Below are 17249 nucleotides of genomic sequence, written 5' to 3' on the forward strand. Positions count from 1 at the left end.
TTCTCCCAAACCGGCTCGCCCCGAGATCTTCCCGAACCTTCTTTCTCTTTCACCCCTTCTTTCCAAGGGTCCCGGTTGCAGGGGGCCGGGGAGGAGGGTGGCTCTGCGGCCCCGGGAGAGCACTTCCCCTGCCCGGCCGGCGGGTGCAGGGGTTTGGGGTGGGGGCTGTGAGGGACCCAGCACCCCAGCGCGCGTAGCTCGGCACCCCAGCGCGCGTAGCTCGGCTCCCCTGCGATCCCCACCCGCGCGGTGGCGGAGGGGGCGGGGGAGGCCGGAGCGCCGTATCCCGCAGCTGTCCTGAAGGGCTGGGGGAGGAGGGGTCACGGCCACACCCCGTACTTTTAAGGACAGTCGGGAGCCTGTTGCCGGGGTTAGGGAAGGGCGGTGGGAGGACTGCGTCGAGGGGTTTAAGCCTATAAGGTAGAGTCCAGATTTAACACCGACGTCCACCCCCACGCTGCGAGGTTTCCTGGAGTCTCTCCGCTACTCCACCTGTCACCCTGACCCAGCCCCGCTTTTGTCCCCTCCAAGGCATGCCCCCTCCCCCAAGGCCTTAGCCCATTAGAGTCAGGGTCAAATTTCAATACTGAAATCTTTCTCCCTAAGCCAGAAGCTGCCGGCCCCTTCCCAGACCTGGGCCTCGGGCATTCTCCCTTCTGATGCCTTTTTTCCACTTAACCCCTCTGTCTGGGGAGGTCTTTGACTCAATCTCAGAAGAATGCTCCGCGCTGTAAAGAGCAAGGGGCTGGATGTGTGTTTAATCAGAGAGGCCCTGATTATGTGGTGGGGGGGGGGGCAATGGTGCCGCTGTGTTGAGTGTGTGTGGGTTGTGTGTGGGTTGTGTGTTGCGATCAGTGTGCCCACTGCAGGCTGTGTGAACACTACATGGGTGTGTGTGCGTGTGTGTGTGTGTGTGTGTGTGTGTGGAGGGGGAGAATGTGGGATTGCGTGCCGTGTGTGACTCTGGGACGACTGAGGGGTACATGTCTGTGTGTGGACATGTGGTTGTGTGCTTGTATAATCTGGGGCGGGGGGGGGCATAGAGAGTGGTTCTTATGTGTGGTGAAGGGTGGCTGTGGACTGTGTATGGGCCTGCGTGTAACTGTGTCTGTGAGGGCCTAGGGCTGATGCCTGCAAGTATGGGAGTGGGTGCTCACAAGCCAATGGGTGGAGTGTCCTCCGGGACTGGGGCCTGCCGACCGACCGGTTCATTAATCTGTGTATTTGAGTGTGCCGTCTGTGGCTGTGTATTTATATCTCTCTGGCTAATGCAAGGGGTTGGGAGATTAACACCCAGGGTAGCCAAATACACCCTTGTAAGGCATGCACGAGAAAAAGCTGGGTTTTAAGGAGGCGGCTGGTCATTTTCTGACTTACCCCTAAAATATTCCAGGGGAGGAGGTTGGCAAAGCCTCAGCGGCTGGTCATTTGACAGCTGCTGCCAGTCGGAGGGGTGCTGGGGGAGAAAGGGCAAGGCCTGCCGGCAGCACTGTTTGCTGTGGGTGCTAGGCAACAGGCGGCCAGGGTGGTGTGAAGAAGGGCTATCCCTTCCCCTCCAAGCTCCCCCCAGCCCAGGACCTGGCCCTGGGCTGTCCCCAAGACCAAATCCCTCACCCCCTTTGACCTCCCCTAAGGCCTTCTTTAGGCTGAAACTCTGAATCTCCCAGGGTCCCAGAAGCACTTTCACCTCCATACCTTACTTTCTGCTGTTCCCTCTGCCTGGAACACCCTTTCCAACCCTTCACATCCCAGTTTCTGCTCTTTCTGGGTCTCAGCTTACATGTCATCGCCTCAGAAAACACTTCCCTGATGTCCCCCGCCCCCGGCATAAATGTCTCTCCATGTACTGTTTATTTTCGGTACGGTACTTATCACAGTCTGCAGTCATATTGTTGGTTTTCCATTCCCTCCTAGTCTGCTTTCCCCACTAGAATAGAAGCCCCGTGACAGCAGGGACTTGGTGCATCTCGTTCACTGCTATGTCCCCAGCACCCAGCACAGGGCCTGGCACATAATAGGACCTCAAATAAATAAATAAACATTGTTGAATGAATGAGAGAAAGAAGAACGGTCCTACCTAGGCCAATTCAGACAACATTTGATGCCCACTACGCAACAGGCCTGCGCTGCTCGCCACCAAGGAGGCCACGGTGTGCTCGGGGAAACAGGTCTTCTGATTGGGTCTACCGAGGCAGAGCGAGGTGGGTGAGGACACAGGACTCAGTTCAGCTGGCAAAAGGTGGCATTCGGCCTGTGCTAGGCCCTGCGTCAGGGCGGTCAGCCTTATTTGGCCCAGGCTCCTGCCTGAGAAGAGCTCACAGTGTAGAGGCGGCAAGAACTGTTGTCTGGGGAGACAACCCCATGCAGACACTAACGCTCCATCAGGGAGCTAAGGGATGTGATAGGCAGGGAGAACAGGGGGGAGCGAGGGATGGGAGAGATGAACTCCAGGGCTGGGACACCCTCACAGACAAAGGAACCTGGGCTGGAAGGAGGAGGAAGGGTGAGGTGTCAGGCACAAGACAAGCATAGCCACTCGGTCTCTGGGGCCCCTCCACAAAGCCATCTTGGGGCTGACCCCTGCTGACAGTCTCACTTGGGCCCCCTTGCCTTATAGTTTCCGGTGGAGTTTGGCCAATAAGAGACACTGACAAGAGATCAGTGCGAAGGAGGGGAGTTAGACTGAGATATTTCCACTACCCATCCCTGCTCCGTGATTTTGCCCGTGACTATGTTCTCCACTGAAAGCCAGAGCTCTTGCGGGGAGGCCTGCACCCATGGGTCCAACTCTCTCCAGGTTCATTAACAAGGATCCCTCCCCTTGCCCTTCAGGTCCCCAGGGCAATGATTCCATCCCACTGTTGGGAGCCCCAGGGTGCTTCACCATTCCTGCCACACCTCCACGAATAGTTCCATCATTAAACCCTCTCCTGGCTGATGCTTTGTGTTTCCTTTTTCCTGCTGAGATCCCTAAGGTTAAGAACTAAACCTAGGGAAGGAGAGCCCTGGGCAGAGAATTCAAGAAGACACTTTTTCTAAATTGCCACCAAAACCAGAATTGGAAAAGTTGTGAACTGATCAAAATCCCATCCTAGGTGAACAGTGTCCTCCTGGCCACACCACTCTGGGCAGGAGCCCAACCCAAGAGGTCCCTCTTAGCTCACCTTACTCAGGCTTCTGCCTGGAGTTCCCTGGGCCAGGAGAACAGGGCAGGGAGGGGGATGATCGATCGGGGAGGAATGGGGGGTGGGGGATGGCAGAGGCATGAGCTTGGAAGCAGAGAGGCACCAGAGGGCCGCACAGCGGGCGGAGCCTTGGCAGCAGCCTCTGTCTTGCTCCAGAACATGCCCTCCGGGGCCTCGGGAAGCCAACCTCCTTGCACCTCAGTTCCCTGTCCGTGAAATGGGCAATTAATACCCTCTTCACAGGATTGTTGTGAAAAGCAATCAGATGCGAGGTTCAGCACATGAGTGAGTGGAGTAAACTTGTTCCAAAAGCTGAGAGTAGCACATTCCTCATTATTACTGGTGCAGGTAGAGGCCATTCTGCTGCGTTTCTGTGCGTCAAGAGCTCCCATCAAGGGGCGGGAGGGGGACAGGAAGAGCCCAGGGCTTCAAGGGAGCCAGGGTACAAATCCAAGCCTAAAACCTGTCTGTGCAGTTTGTCACCGTCACCGTCACCGTGTGACCTTAGGGAAGGCACTCTACCTCACGGATTGTTTTCGTCTCAGTAAAATCAGATGACACTTTTAACCTCATAGGTTTGCTGTGAGGATGAACTGAGGACACAGCATGGTTGAGTACCTGCTGTGTTCTGAAAGATTTAATTTGTTATTTATTTATTTATGAGAGAGAGAACACAAGCAGGGGGAGTGGCAGCCCCAGGGAGAAGCAGGCTCCCCTCGAAGCAAGGAGCCTGATGCGGGGTTCGATCCCAGGACCCTGGGATCATGTCCTGAGCCGAAGGCAGATACTTAACCTACTGAGCCACCCAGGTACCCCCGATGCATTGTAAGTGCCCAAGAAATAGTAACTATTATTTTAGAAACCCCCTTTTCTTCCTCTTATTGTCCCCAAAACTGCAACCAGGGGCTGACTTACCGCACTATCTCCTTTCCCCCTTCCTTCCTTCTTGCCTTCTTTCCTTCTTTCCTTCCTTCCTACCTGACTGCCTGCCTTCTTTTACTCATTCATTCATTCATTTCTACATTTATGAAGCTGGACAATGTGCTGGATCCCAGGAACACAGGGACTAGGAAGTCATTAAGGCAAAACAATATCTGTATTTCTTTGCTGTTGTATCCCCAGCCCCTGGGTTTTCAATAAATAATGGCCAAATGAGTAAATTATATTAGTTGTCTTCCTGGGCACCCACGACATGCCAGGTGCTGAGCTGAGCATTTTATCTCCGTTACTGCAATGGGTCTTCAGAAGGAGAGCCCCAAACAGAAGGCCTGTAATAAAGCTCATTTACTAATGGTAAGACTGAGGCTCAGACTGATTAGAAACTTAGTTGACTAAAGTCACACGGTCAGGAAATGATGGCACTCCAATTTGGTATCCTGCCTCGGCTGATGACAGAATCATTTTTTATCATCATGGCTGTCACTAGGCATGATTTCCAGAGGCTTATCTTACAGCCTAGTGAGGGTCCGGTGGCCTTTTCCTCCTCAGACTTACCCAGGAGAGGCCCAGGCGTGGTGCAGACTTGGGTTCAAATCCAGCTCTGCATGGCTGGGCTTAACTTAACCTCTCTGAACCACAGCTTCCACTGCTGGGAAATGAGGTTGGGTGGGTGTTCCACGAGAAAATGCAGAGAGAACACCCAGCACCTTGACCAGTATACAAAAGTCACTTGATAAATGTTCTCCTCTTTATTTCCTCCTCCCTCCCTGCCCGCTGTGGCCGCCGTCTGGGGGTTTGTGGCGTGAGGGGTGCTGAGCGCCCGCCGAGGACCCGGCGCTAGGCCCTCGCGTTCTCGCGGCGATTCCGACCGCTGCCTCCAGGGGGCGCCACCACACCGACCCCGTGTTTGGGGGTGGCCGTTCCCTTGGTCGCCGCGCGGGGCCGCCTGGGTCCGGAACTTTGGGGGACGAGGGCACGCGGGCGGCAAGGAGGGCCAACCCCAGCTGAACCAAAGATGTCTTCGGCGTCACAGTCATAATTAATAATAAACAGTAATAATAGTAATAGCACCAGAGCCACCGGGAGCCAGCAGTGACCGATTCAAGAGGCGTATTTGGGTCCTGGAGACTGTGGGACTTAAGGGAAGGAGCCAGGTTTAGACTCAGACCAGGTTCCAATCCCATCCAGCCCGCTCATTTCACGCTGTGCTCTGTAACCTTGGCCCTTTCTGAACCCTCTTCCTCAGCTTTGAAAGGGAAAGTATGGTAATACAGTTCTTGCTGCAAATAAATGAGCTTCTGGAGAGCTCACTGAAAGCGACTTGGGAAAGTGCATTTACCTTAATCCTTACCTCTAACCTGGGGGGGAACTATTGTTACATCCCCCTTACAGACTGAGGCTCCACTGGGGGCTTTTCCCAGGCTTCCCTGGCCTCCCTGGCACTCTCTCTCTCTCTTTCTCCACTAGCACAGCCCAGAAACACGTCCAGGAGCTCATCCCTAAACCCACCACCCAGCAGCTCTCCTCTCCTCCTGGAGTTGCTCCTTCACCTTCAGACCCCCAGGCTTTGTTCTTCTGTCCCCAGGTTCAGGCTCCGGCCAGAAAACTTCCCCCAGCCATTCCCACTACACCCCACCCCAACCCTCACACTGGAGCAATGTCCCACCTCTTACCTGCCTACCTCTTCTAAAACCCATGCAGTCACCTCATCCAAAAAATCTTTCCTGGGCTCTCTCTCCCCTGCTCGGCAGCCTTCGCGTATGCTGTTCCCTCTACCTGCACACCCTTTCCCCAGCCCTAAAGCCTGTTACTCAGGGCACAACTTCCAGGACGTCCCCCTCCCCTATGTTCCTGCTGCCTCCTGGTCAGAGCATAAAGGAATTGCTTGTTTCAGTGCTGCCTCTAGTCCCATTACACCTCGGTGCCCTAAAAGCAGGAGCCACACCCTATGGAGGGCTCCATGGTGTCACAGGGCCAAGCCCAGTGACGGGCACAAAGTGCACGCTCAATAAACACATGTCCCGTGAATGAGTGATGGACTCAGCTGGCTCCGCTCACTGAGCCTCCTCCACGGCCTCAGCCCCCGGGGCATCTGCACCGTCGCAGAAACAGAAGCACAGACTCAGAGACAAGTCATGCACAGAGTCACATGTACTCACAGTTGCAGAGAGTCATATGCAAAAGGCTGAATTCCTCCATTGCTCATTTCTGCTTCTCTGTGTTTATGTACCTTTGTGTCCTAGGTATGTGTTCACTCTCTTCTTTTGTGACTTGAGGTCCAGAGAACAGTGTTGTGTCTCTTTATCAGCCTGGTAGCCCCTTAGGAGAGGGTGAACTGCTCCCATCAGCCTGGGAATGCCCAGGGAAGTGTGAAATCTCCCTAACTAGTTTGGGGGACTGGGCTGGGGACTCTCTTCCCCACCGGCCTGGGAGCTCTTAGAATAGTCTGTCTCCCACATCAGACTCAGAATCTTTGGGGCAAGGCCTTTATCTCCCCCACTAACTCAGCCGTGGGGCCCCAAGGTCAGAATGGGTCTAAGCTGGGTACTCCAGAGGCAGAGTGGAGCTGGATCTCCCCCTTCAGACTGGTGGTTCCCAGGAGTATGGCCGTCTCTCCCTGACCCCTACCAGATATCTACCTACAGTCCCTGCTCCCTGACTCCTTAGCCCTGCCACCTGCACACCGGCCAGGCCCTCCTCCCAGCAGGGCTGGGTGGGGCTGCCGGGGCTTTGGGGGCAGCAGCAAACCCAAGAGCAGCCCCCACGGCCAGAGGCTGAAGTGCAGGATCAGAGAGGTTCCCGGAGGGGGTGAGGCGCCTTAGGTCAATTTGTCCTGGCAACTCAATCCTAAGTCTTCCAGTCGCTCCCCAGACCTGTCCCTGCAGCAATGCTGCCTCTATTATGTTCCTTAATTCCCTCGCCAATCCAATCTTGGGAGACCATCACCCCATTTATAGCTGAGGGACCTGAGGCTCAGGCAGCAAGGGACTTGCCCTAAGTCACATAGCTGGGAAGTAGCGAAGCTGGGCCTCACCCTGCACGGGCCACCTCCTCTCCAGGTCTAAGGACACGGGGGAAATAAATGTGACAGGGAGCAGGGACCGTGTGTGCATGTGTGCGTGCGTGCGCGCGTGCGTGCGACACATGCCCAGATTTCTGGCTTGCACCTGTGCTGTTGTGGTGCCAGAGGATGGGAATGCCTGCCGGGGACACTGGGAACACTGAGGAGCGACAGGTTGGACAGGCAGCCAGCCAGCGCAGGCAGAAGGAAGGCCTGGAGCCCAGTGTTCCCTGTCCCAGTTCCCAGCAGGAGCGTCCCCTCCCCATGTGGCTCCTGGCACTGGAGTCCTGGGTTCAAGTCCCACTCACCATCTGACCCCTCTGTGGGCCTCACTTTCCCCATCCGGGAACAACGGCACAGACCTGATGAGGTCAGCGCTTGGGATTCCCGCTCCTTTAAGCCTTTCTTGTCGAGGGCTCCGGCTCTGCCTGGTGCAGGTGAGCGAGTTGTTGCCACATCAGCAGGGCGAGCCCTGCCCCCCTCCCCTCCCCCAGCTCCAGCTCCGGAGGGAGGCCCCAGAGGACAGTGGGAAGTGGGTGGAGAGAGAGGGCCGAGCCTTGTTGGCTGCAGTTTGGGGCAATGGCCTCGGGGGTGGGTGAGGGAGGCTGTGTGTGAGTGTACCTGACCGTACTAGCCCGTGTGTATCCGTGTCTGAATGTTCCAGAGTATACAGAGTGGGGACGCAATAAGTGCATGCCTCTGACTGTGAGGAAGTACTCAAGTGTACAAGCCGGTATGCAAGAATGTGTGAATGTCTCTGAGCATGTCTATGTGTCTGTGTGGGTGGCCCTGGCTGTGCAGGAGTGTGTATGATTGTGTCTGAGTGTGTTCCTTTTGGTTCCTTTGGTTCCTTTTGAATGCACTTGAGGGTAGAAGTGTGTGCGTGTGTGCGTTTGCCCTTTCGCCTGTGGATGTCGTGTACAGGAGCGTGTGCGTGTGTCTGAATGTGTGCCTTTGTGTGTGGATACACTTGAGTGTAAAATGCGTGTGGATGCGTTTGCGAATGTCTCTGAGTGTGTCTTTGTGTCTGTGGGTGACTGTGTGGATGTCCCTGAGTGTACAGGAGTGTGTGAACGTGTCTGTGTGTTTCCAGACTGCCTTTGTGTTACCACGTGGACCAGGGTGTGTGTGACCGTGTGTCGCTAGCAAAGTGGTCTCAGAACAGGTGTGAGCCTTGGAGAATCCCCATCTAGCAGACCCATGGAGGCTTAAGGCCTGCCCCAGCCTTCAGAACAGCCAGCTCCTGCCCCCCCTTCCTGGGGACTCACCTCCCTGCTGTCTCTGTCCCCTGCAGCCTCCTGCCTTCAGGGGCAGTCCCCCCTTCCCCAGTTTGCCCTCCTCCCACCCAAAAGGAGTCTCAGTCCTTTCTTCCAGTCCGCCTGCTGTGATCAGAGAAGGGGGACATAACACCAGCGACGCATGTTCCATGGAAGCCTCACTTGACAGGTGAAAACATACTCAAAGCACTACAGTGGGCACATGTGTTTAATCCTGTGATGCCTGAAGCTCAGGGTAGGACCCCTGGCCTCCTCCAGCACCCCCGGAAGGATGGCCCCAGCCTGAGGCCCTGGACCTGGGAAGGAGAAAGAGAACTGACATTCAGGGAACCCTCCAGCGACTTGCTCGGCCCTTCCCATGCTGTCATTTTAAAGGAGGTTTTTGTTTGTTTGTTTTTGTTTTTTAAAGATTTTATTTATTTGACAGAGAGAGACAGAGAGAGAGGGAACACAAGCAGGGGGAGTGGGAAAGGGAGAAGCAGGCCTCCCCTTGAGCAGGGAGCCCAATGCAGGGCTCGATCCCAGGACCCTGGGATCTTGACCTGAGCCGAAGGTAGATGCTTAACAACTGAGCCACCCAGGCACTCCTAAAGGTGTTTTCAAAATTAATTAATTTATTTGAGAGAGAGAGAGAGGCACAAGCGGGGGGTGGGGAGCGGAAGGAGAGGTAGAGAGAATCTCAAGCAGACTCTGTGCCGAGTCCAACACGGGCCCCGATCTCACAACCCTGAGATCACCGCCTGAGCCAAAACCAAGAGTCAGACTGTAAACCGACCGCACCATCCAGATGCCCCTCGTGCTGTCATTTTATTCACTCCTGTCTTGCTCAGAGAGGTGAGGCAGCTTGTCCAGGGTCACACAGTCAGGAAGTCTCTCTAGCTCCAGAGCTCATGTTCCTAGGGCCAGGGTTGGAGTGGGGGGTGACTGGCCACTAGTCCTCAAAAGAAAGGTAGAAAGATGATGAGATATGGGTAGAAATGAGGAAAGGTGGCTCGAGACGGTTCCCTAGCAGCATCACAGCAAGAGCTGAGTTGACACAGTCTCATGTGAGCCCCAGCGACAGCCTGATAGGACTTCCTGTTCTAACCAGAGTCCAGCTCCCGGCCTAAGGCCCCTTCCCCTGGACCGAGGCCCTGGGTTGACAGAAAATGTGACTAAGTGGGCCCAGGCTTGAGCAGCCTCCCCACCCACTGGTCCCAAGTGTTTGAAATTCCACAACGCCACTGACCTTTGTCCTCCAGAGGCTTCTCTTTTATAATTTTAGTTATTTAATTTTTAAAAGGTTTTATTTATTTATTTGACACAGAGAGAGAACACAAGCAGGCAGAGCAGCAGACAGAAGGAGAGGAAGAAGCAGGCTCCCCGCTGAGCAGAGAGCTTGACATGGGGCTCCATCCCATGACCCCGGGATCATGACCTGAGGAAGGCAGATGCTTAACCGACCGAGACACCCAGGCACCCCTGGGGGCTCCTCTCTTAGATCAGAACCCCACCCAGGCTCTCAGGGAGGTGGCTAGACCCCTCAACCCAGCCTGAGGGAGTCTGGTTGGAGCCAGGGGTCCCAGATGGATGGAAGTCCTGGGTGCCCTTCTGGAGTAGGGATGGAAGCAATGACCAGGGACCAGAGGGAGTGTGAAGGGTGGACCCCAGGGAGAGGCCGGAGTGGCCTCTTGTCATCGACCATCTCATGTGATTCTCCCAGCAGCCTCTGGGACAGTGGGCATCACTCCCATGGCTGATGAGGGACTCCAAGAGGCAGATATGTGCTAAAAGTGGGACTTGAATCTCATCTCTGGACTCAAGTCCAGGGCTCTTGCTACCATATGTGGCTCCCTCTGGATCCCAGGGCCAGCCTAGCCGGGAGGAGGCCAGAGAGGCAGGGATGTGAGAGACCATGTTCCTTTGGCTCTTCCGGATGACAAGCACCAGAGAAACGCTTATGCAAGTGCTTGAGGAGACAGGACTTGTGGTGAGGCTATGTGGGGAAGTGAGGGAGACAGGGACGACGCCCCTCACCTCCCCTCATAGGGTCCCCATGGGTGGTGAGGAAGCAGAGCGCCCTCACTGACCCGGACTTCCGGTCTTTGTAACTTCCGGTCTTTGCACCGGCTGTGGGAGCCCGGCGCTCCCACATTTGCCTGTGCCGGTCACAGAGGCTCCATCGTTCTGGGGCTCCGCTGCTGCTCTTCCTGCACGTACTCCCTCCCCTGCATCCTTGCTGTGCTCCCCTCCTGAGGAAAGGATCCTGTTCCCAGCTTTCTCTGGGTGGCTCCCTTACCACCCCGAATCCGTGAATCTGATCCTTGGAGGGCAGTTTCAGCCAGACCACTTCAGGGACCACTGGCCAGCTGAGTGAGGGCCAGGCCCACCTCTGGTCCACTTAGGGGCAGGGAAATTAGGTCATTCCATTCAGAGTCTGGTGACCTAAGAAACCCTTAGAAAGGACTATGGGTAAGGCAGTCCCTTAGCGCATCAGCTCCCTTAAACCCAGGTCCTGGGTTCAGCTGCTTCCATGAAACTGGGGACAGCGCCTTTTCATTTCCTTCCCTCTCCTGTCTAACACGGGGCTGGCAGAGCCGAGGTGTGGTGGCTCAGTTGATGGACAAGTGAATGAAGTCAGCCAGGGAGCCGTGGGGCTCTGTTGAAGGCTGTGGCTGTGCAGGGGGGCCTGGGAACCCTGCGCCCTTGTCCAGGGCATTCAGGGTCATCTTTACCTCCAGAATCAGTCAACCTCCCCGCTTCTATGCCTGTGGGCTTGGGTCTCTCTCACATGGGTCTGCTCCTCTGTGTCCCCAAGACATTTAGAACACCTGGTGGTCACCCCTGTCACTCCAGACTCGGGGGTATGAGCACCCAGCCTCTCTCTGCCTGCAGGGCTGACTGTGTATCCCTGGCCCTGGAACTCAAAGCCTGTCTCCCTTGCTCCTTGCTGCCTGGGTGTCCTTCTGTTTCCGGTCTCCATGGGTGGCCCTGCCTGACCCTGTCCCGGCCTGAGGGGCGGGGTGGGGGAATGGGAGCGGTGTGCACAGTGCAGCTCTTGTTCAGGGGATCAGGGAGGGACCAATGCCCGCTCTTGTGTTCCAGCCCCTGGCTTGGTTTTGGCACGAGGAGTGTGGGGGGTGAGCTGCCTCTCCGCCTGCAGCATCATCTCAACATCCGTTTCGCCGGCAGAGCAGGCCCAGAGCCACTATGGAAGCTGACCAAGAAGGCCCGTAGCTGGGCTCCCCCAGGCCATTACTGACCCCTTTGCCTCTAGCTCCTCCACCTCGTGACCCCGAGCCACCGGCCGCGCTGAAGACAGGATGTGGCCGGTATGACTGTGGCCAGAGAAGCGGTGGACACAGCACTGATCCCGGGGCTGCAGTTTCAATGTCTCATCTGGGAACCGGAGCTTTACAACGAGGTTTAGATTAGGGAGATAGGAAATCAGCCAGAGGGTGGGGCCCAGCGAGGGGATGGGGGCTCAGTGAGGGGGATGGGGCTCAGTGAAGAGTTGGGGTCTCAGTGAGGGGGATGGGGCTCAGTGAAAAGATGGGGCCTCAGGAGATGCGGGCTCAGTGAGGGGATGGGAGCCCAGTGAGGGGGATGGGATCTCAGGGGATGGGGGCTCAGTGAGAGGGTAGAGCTCAGTGAGGGAATGGGGGCTCAATGAGAGGAACATTGCCTTAGTAAGGGTGTGGGGCTCAGTGAGAGGATGGGGGTTCGTTGAGAGGACAGAGGTTCAGTAAGGGCTTGAAGTAAAAGAAATGGGTAGATGAGCTCTAGAGACATTAACTCAATGATCCCTTCCTAACTCGGCTCAGGTACCCGAGCCTATCCTGGGGTCTATAGTCAGCATAACTGTGAGGGACATGGCCGGTCACCTTGGGGTCAGGCACTCCTAACTGTTGGAGGGAAACTGGAGACCTGTGTCTGCCAGGAAAGGACTTGAAAGGACTCAGGCAACACCACAGTCCTGAGCAGTGAGGACTTTGGGGACTAGGAAGCCAGGGCTGGGAGTGAGCCCCCCACCAAGGCTAGTTCTGGCCTGGGGCCATGGAGGTCAAAGGAGACTTTCCTGGAAGCTTCCTTCTACCTCTGGGGTCCAGGAGGCTGGATGCCACTTCCAGCAAGGCATTCGGAATCCTGGAATGGCCCTACCCAGGGATCTGGAGGAGTGCCCCTCTTTGCCCCTCAGGTTACAGCCTTGGCAAGCTTCCAGAACTGGGAGGGAGAGGGGAGGATGGGCATTGGGATGACAGGGGGGATTCCTGAGACTTCTCTTCAGTAAACTCCCTTCCTCCCCCTCTCTAGTACCCTCCTCATCACTGAGTCCCGGTCTCTTTTACAGAGGCCCCCTCCCCCATGATTGAGCCCACCCCTTTCTCTAGAGAGTCTCTAGCTTTTTCTGGGTCTCTGTTCCCTTACTGAGTTCAGGTCCCCCTCACATAGCTGTCATACCAGAACTAAAGCCAGTTTTAAATCTTTCCCTTGAGCCTTTTAGGCACTGTCCTTTCTCACTAGCAAGGAGGGCCGGATTGACCCTGGGCCCATCCGCTCAGGCCCCATTGTCTAAAAAACTGAAGGGGCTGCTCCTGATATTGCCTTCATTTGCGTAGGATCATTTAATATTCAAATGCCCAAGCCTGGGCTGGTGAGGAATGGCGGCTGGTATGCCTACTATTTGCGTGCTTCCTTTTTAGTGAGGAAAAACTCCAACTCTCCTCCCTCTCCAGGACCCCTGTTTGGAGTCTGACTTGAGGAGAGTGGTAGTTGGGCTCCACGGAGAAGGAGCAACAAGGCAGAACGTTCAGTGGGAGCTGTTTGGGTACTAGACCTTGGAAGTTTCCTGAGGACAGGCCTGAGGTGGGAGAAGAGGCAAAGATTGTCTCCCCATTCCCCAGAGGAAGCCAGGATCTAGAACAGGGAGTAGCATGAGAAGGAGACACGTTCTTACATTGTTAAAAACTGAAGTGATCCTTAGGGATTTCTTAGACCTGACACAGTGTCCCCACAGGATCTGCGTTCCACCACTCCTTCCGTGTCCATGCCAGACAGGGTTAGGTAAGCATGGCACCCTGAGCCCAGACCCACTTCGTTTGAGGCAGCAGTTAGCATGTGCAATTATATTTGTCTCCCCTGAGTAGCTCGGCCCTTCCTTCCCAGACAGGGAAACTGAGGCCCAGAGAGGACACAGGAAATGTAGATTCTATCCACCCCCACACTACCTGCTTGTCATGGAAGCACATGGGTCAATCCCCTGGAGGGTGAAGGAGGGCAGTTCTACTCCGTGGAAGAAAATCATCACAAAAAAGTCCTTCTGGGTGGAATTACAGGTGATTTTTATTGACGACTTTGTGCTTTTCAAATTTCCCCAATTCTCTCTGAGCATGAATTCATTTTGTAATCAGAAATCCCTCAACAGGGGCACTGGGTGGCTCAGTCAGTGGGTGTCTGCCTTCAGCTCAGGTCATGATCCCAGGATCCTGGGATGGAGCCCATGTCAGGCTCTCCGCTCAGTGGGGAGCCTGCTTCTCCCTCTGCCTGCAGCTCCCCCTGCTTGTGCTCCCTCTCTCTCTCTCTCTCTGTCAAATAAATAAATAAATAAATAAAATCTTTTTAAAAAATCTTAAAAAAAAAAGAAAGAAATCCCTCAATAACAATACTAACTTTTTTTTTTTTTGGTAAACACTATGTGGTACTTGCTTTAGTCATTGTCTAAATCTCAGCCCTGACACGGGGCGCCTGGCTGGCTCAGTCAGTGGAGCATGTGACTATTGATCTCAGGGTTGTGAGTTCGAGCCCCATGTTGGGTGCAGAGATTACTTACAAATAAAATCTTTAAAATAAATAAATAAAAAATCCTGACAACCACCCTGGGTGGGAGGGAGGGTTCATATTATTGTTGTCATTCCCATTTTGTTTTTTTAAAAGATTTTATGTTTTATTTGGGAGACAGAGTCAGAGAGCAAGCACCAGCAGGGGATGGGGGAGAGGGCAGAGGGAGAGGAAGAAACACTCACCCCACTGAGCAGAGAGCCCAGCGTCATGACCTGAACAGAAGGCAGACATTTAACCGACTGAGCCACCCAGGTGCCTCATATTATTTCCATTGTAAAGAGGAAGAAGATAAGACTTAGGGAAGTCCAAAAATTTGCCCCAAGGTCACATAGAGAGTGGCACAGCTGTGACTCTAGCTACATTAAATATAATTAAATCAATTAAAAGTTAATATCAGGGATGGTCTGGATCTATGGAAGAATGCTGATTTGAATGCTCCTCTGAACAACAGAAGTGGAAAGCCCCATTGGGAGGGGGAAGTGACTTGCTTAAGGTCATGCTGGATGTGCCTGAAAAAGCAGGCTGCGCCCCAAAGAAAGTCTCTGAACAGCCTGGGACAAGAGCAGAGGCCTGGCAGGATCTCCTTGCCTCTCCCCAGGACCTGGACACCTCTCCGCTCAAGACAATGGGAATACTGTGCCGGCAGAGTGCGGAGTAAGCTCCCGCTATTCCTCTCAGCATGGTGGAGTGAAGAGATGAGGAAAGACACTGAGGAATAAGGTAGAGTGGGGCTCCTGGGTGGCACAGTCATTAAGCATCTGCCTTCTGCTCAGGGCGTGATCCCAGCGTTCTGGGATCCAGCCCGGCATCAGGCTANTCCCGCTATTCCTCTCAGCATGGTGGAGTGAAGAGATGAGGAAAGACACTGAGGAATAAGGTAGAGTGGGGCGCCTGGGTGGCGCAGTCATTAAGCATCTGCCTTCTGCTCAGGGCGTGATCCCAGCGTTCTGGGATCCAGCCCGGCATCAGGCTCCTCCGCTATGAGCCTGCTTCTTCCTCTCCCGCTCCCCATGCTTGTGTTCCCTCTCTCGCTGGCTGTCTCTCTGTGTCAGGTAAATAAATAAAATCTTAAAAAAAAAAANAAAAATTTAAAAAAAAAAAAAAAAAAAAAGGAATGAGATAGGGGTGGCTCAGAGCTGAGCCAACAACAGCATGGGCAGACAGAGCAGGCCAAGGGGAAAAAGGAGGGTCTTCCCTCCACTGGGACTTTGGGAAGGGGCCATTTTATTTATTTATTCCTAAGGTTGTTGGTTTTTTTTTTTTTAATTTTTAATTTTTAATCTTTTTTTTTAGTAATCTCTGCACCCAACCTGGGGCTCAAACTCACAACCCCAAGATCAAGAGTTGCACGCTTCTCCGACTAAGCCAACCAGGTGTCCCTAGGAAGGGGCCATTGTAGCATTGCCTCGCCCAACCTAGCTTCTGCAGTGATCACCACTGGGAGGCTGGAGCCCTTGGGCCGCTTTTTTCCACAGTCTCCAAACCCCCACCGGCTTCTGTGTGCCCAGAGCATGGGACGGGGACAGCAGTAGAGCAGCTCTCCAGATCTGTGTGGCCTCGCCCAAGCCACTTTGTGTCGAGTTGTCGCCCCTGTGAAACAGAGGTGACAAACCCTACTTTTCAGGGCTGTTCTTTTTTTTTTTTTAAGATTATTTATTTATTTATTTCACAGAGATAGACAGCCAGCGAGAGAGGGAACACAAGCAGGGGGAGTGGGAGAGGAAGAAGCAGGCTCCCAGCGGAGGAGCCTGATGTGGGACTCGATCCCGGAACGCGGGATCACGCCCTGAGCCGAAGGCAGACACCTAATGACTGTGCCACCCAGGCGCCCCTTTCAGGGCTGTTCTGAGCCTAAGAGGCGGTCACAGAAGCAAAGGACCCCTCACCGGAGTGGGTGAAGCAGCCCAGCAAATGCTGGTCGTTCTTGATGCACGGACTCTCCTTTCCCAGCCTGCCCCTCCCAGTGGGCTGTGTGAGGACCGGCCAGGAGAACTTGCGGGGGAGGAGCCTCTTCCTTCCTACCCCTTCCAGCTGGGTATCAAGATCTGAGACCAGACGTGGGGCTGAGTGACTCAGCCCTTTCCTGCCTGGAAACTCCTCCCTGCCTGCCTCACCAGGCTGGGCCAGGGACGGTGAGACAGCAGATTGGAGGTGGGGGTGGCTGGTTCTGAACAAACTTGGGGGAGCCGTGGGGGGCCGAATGGGGGAGGGAGAGGGTAGGAGGAATAAGGATAAGATGGGTTGGCCTGCAAGTTGGGGATGGGAAGGAGGAGGGGGGACCATGTCCAGGCCGTGGAGGAAGAGATGGAGAGTGTCTTTGTGCTGAGTGGCTGGCTCAACCTAAAGTGCTCACCTGCCCACCCTGTCCTCCTCTCACCTGCTCACATACCTTCCCCTATATCTCCAAGCCAGCCCCAACCTATTTGCCCTGCCCTCCTAAGTCCTCATACTTGCAGGGTGCTCCCTTCTTTCTCCGTTCTCTCTTCCTCTTCCCAGCCAGCCACCTCCACTTCCTCACCTCCCACTCAGCACGTCCCTTTACTGACTCCTCGATGCACGTAGAAGCAGCAGTCTGGAAGGTTGACTCTCAGTTGCCACATCTTGCACCCAACCCAGCTTGATCTCTCAGGGACAGTAGGCCCTGCTGACCGGGCCCTTCTTAGACCTCTTTTCTTGTCCTGAAACACCACCCTGCTGGTTTCCCTTCTATCTCTTGGACAGTTCCCTCTCTCTTCTGGGCTTCCTACTCCCACCCCCATAAACGTATGTGTTTATAAGCACAGTCCTTTCTAGTCTACTGTAGAGAGAACGGGTAAAGTGCATGGACTCGGCATCATACGGAGCTGGGTTCAACTCCTGGCTCTGCCCTTTACTAGCTGTGTGACTTAGATTAATTCTCTGAGTTTCAACTTCCTCCTCCATCAAATGGGTTAGTATTACCTACGTCTTGGGGGTCAAATGGGACAA

Source organism: Ailuropoda melanoleuca, chromosome 2 (genome assembly GCF_002007445.2).
Source record: "Ailuropoda melanoleuca isolate Jingjing chromosome 2, ASM200744v2, whole genome shotgun sequence".
Classification (NCBI taxonomy): Eukaryota; Metazoa; Chordata; class Mammalia; order Carnivora; family Ursidae; genus Ailuropoda; species Ailuropoda melanoleuca.